We start from the raw sequence: 3,215 nt of genomic DNA on the forward strand, positions 1-3,215 counted from the left end.
TACACTGTTGGTGTGAATGTAAATTGGTGCACTCACTATGAACAGTATGGAAGTTTTTGAAAAAACTAAAAATAGAACTGCCATTTGATCCAGCAATCTCAGCCCTGGTCATATATCTATCTGGAGAAGCCCATAATTTGAAAAGGGACATGCACTTCAATGCTCACTACAGTGCAATTTACAATAGCCTTGACATGGAAGCAGCCTAAACATCCATTGACAGTGGAATGGATAAAAAAGATGTGGTACATATGCACAATGGAATACTATGCAGCAATAAAAAAAACAAAATAATGCCATTTGCAGCAACATGGATGAACCTAGAAATTATCATACTAAGTAAGTCAGACAGAGAAAGACAAATATCATATGGTATCACTTACTTGTGGAATCTAAAAATAATGGGTACAGATGAACTTATTTGCAGAACAGAAATAGAGTCACAGATATAGAAAACAAGATAATAGTTACTGGGGGATAAGGGAGGGAGAGGGATAAGTTGGGAGATCGGGATTGACATATACACACTACTATGCATAAAACAGACAACAAATAAGCACCTACTGCATAGCACATGGAACTCTACTCAATACTCTGTAATGGCTAATATGGTAAAATAATCTAAAACAGAGTGGATATATGTACATGTATAAACATTTCCCTTTGCTGTACATTTGAAACTAACACATTGTAAATCAATTGTACTCCAATAAAAATTTAAAAAATAAAAATAAAAACAGAAAATAAGTATTTTGGAAAAATTAAAATTGTCATATGCTGCTGGCAGGAATGTAAAATGGTGCAGCCACTGTGAAAAAGTTTTGCAGTTACTCAAAGAATTCAACATAGAGTTACCACATGACCAGCAATTCTACTGCTAGGTATCTACCGAAGAGAATTGAAAACATATGTGCACCCAAAATCGTGTGCATAAATGTCCATACCTGCCTTATTCACAATAGCAAAAAGGTGGAGATAACCCAAATGTTCATAAGCATAAGGTGATATATACATGTTATCTACCATTATTTGGCCATCAGAAGTAATGAAGTATGGTCATACTACAATATGGATGAACCTTAAAAATGTCATGCTAAGTAAAAGAAGCAAGTCAGAAAAGACCACATACGTGTGATTCCATTTATATGAAATGTCCAAGGTAGGTAAATCCATAGAGACAAGAAGTAGACTAGTGATTGCTAAGAGGGTTGGGGTGGTAATGGGGACTAAGTGCACATGGGCAAGAGAGAGATGCTATTGAGGTGATAGAAATAGCTAACGTTGGATGCAGTGATGGTTGCACCACTTGATAAATTTACTAAAAATCCTTGAAGGTACAAGTAAAAGGAGTCAAATTTATGGTGTGTAAATTATATCTCAATACAAAATTTTAAAAACACTTTGGGAAGGAGAGAAAAACAGAAAGTTCGTGTGTTTGATTATTCATTAGGGGTCATACATGCCTCATTGAGCTGCTGTATGTTGTTGATGTTGCTGCTATTGCTGTGGTTATGGTAGGAGTGGAGATTTTTTCCCCTGAGGACTGAGGGTCAAGCAAAGACTTGGGTCCTTTAATACAGTTTTGTAATTAACAGAAAAAGAAAGAGTGTTGCTGGGTTGAAATTCTAAGTAACAGGGGAGGAAAGAGAAGTGAGTGGGTTTACAAAAAATATTCAGGACGCAGAAGTGGCAAGATTTTGCACTGATCAGATATTAGGAACGAGGAAGAGTGAGGATGCCTCAGACTTAGCATGCTTCAAGTTGAATTCCTATCGTCCTCTCAAACTTACTGTCCTTCTGTGCTGCTCATCTCAGAGTGGATCAGCGTCCTGGCCCAGAGGAAGTATTCATTGATTGTCTTCGGAGTTGCAGTGTGAATGAACAGAGGAAAAATATGGCCAAAGCCTCCACGGGGTCCTGCCAAACAGCCAGTCCTACACTCACCCATGAGGTCGGCTCAGCAGATGTCTAGCAGAAGTTCCCTCTCACCCTGTTGATCACTTAGGAAAACATCATCCCCCATCCTAAAGGACACTCGCATTCATACCCAGCAGCCACTCCTTGTTTAAACCCTGTGGGCATAGACTAGATTTTGCCCAAAGCCATAAATTGTCCAGCAAATTATTTACATGTGGGCAACGGCAGGTGCATGTACAGCCCATATGAGCACAGGGGACATGTGGTGTTGTAGAGAGAGGGTCGCAATGGTGCCCAGCTTGTGGATCTGTGTTCACTTTGGCTCCAAGCAGAAAGAGACTCTTCCCATCAGAAGGGATGTATTCACCCAGGGCCTGCGTCAACCCCACCCCACCCCACCTCATCCTGGCAGGCAGAAAACACAGCTGCCAGAAACACTGCAGAGAATGAGTGATCAGTTAGGATATTTTACTGCTGTTTCCAGGGTTGACAAGCAGAGATATAGAGCTGCTTGTGGTTCCTCATAAAACCAGGAAGTGATCCCTTCTAGTCCACCATTCCCAGAAACAGAGAATGAGTCCACTATTCCCAGAAACAGAGAAACATGCAAAAGACGCCCCCAGACTCAACCTTTCCGTTGAACATTCCCCGATTATAGAAGAGAAGTGAAATTTGCAACCCAGAGGGGAAATCTGGCTGTGTCAGCAGTAGAATTGAGGTTGGAGACTTTTGATGAAGTATACTTCTTTTCAAACCAAAGGCAGTGTCATTAGATAAACATCCTTTTCAATGTTAAAACCTGAATGATTTCTGGACCTTTTCCTGGAAGAGCTTTTTGCTGCTGTCAGGTTACAGAACAGCATAAGGGGCCATTTTCTGGGCATGAAGCCCAGGATTCAAAGGGAAGCTCTAGAGAACATCTGGCCTGCTTGATATATTGAAAATGCTTGTGTATTTGTGTGTATGTGTTTCTCTATGCTGACTCATAGCATTGAAGCGTCTCTGGAAACACCCCCACCCTTCTAGCCAGCCAGTTTATACACACCCAGTTGGCTCCTCCTTGATTCAAATGTTAGGTCAAGAGGAAGAAGGAAAACAAATTCAAGAGCCGCTCTCAAGCATCTAGAATTTTCTGCACCCCTCCTCTTGAAGAGAGACTAGCCCAGTTCTGACTATTAGAAGCTGGATTTCCCTCTTAAAGCACAACCTGCATTTAAGCCTTTGGATAAAATTGGAAGAAACCAATCTGTGAGTACTGTGGACTGTGCAGAAGGCAGAGGGCTGACAACTGCCACTCA

This window comes from Budorcas taxicolor, chromosome X (genome assembly GCF_023091745.1).
Source record: "Budorcas taxicolor isolate Tak-1 chromosome X, Takin1.1, whole genome shotgun sequence".
Lineage (NCBI taxonomy): Eukaryota > Metazoa > Chordata > Mammalia > Artiodactyla > Bovidae > Budorcas > Budorcas taxicolor.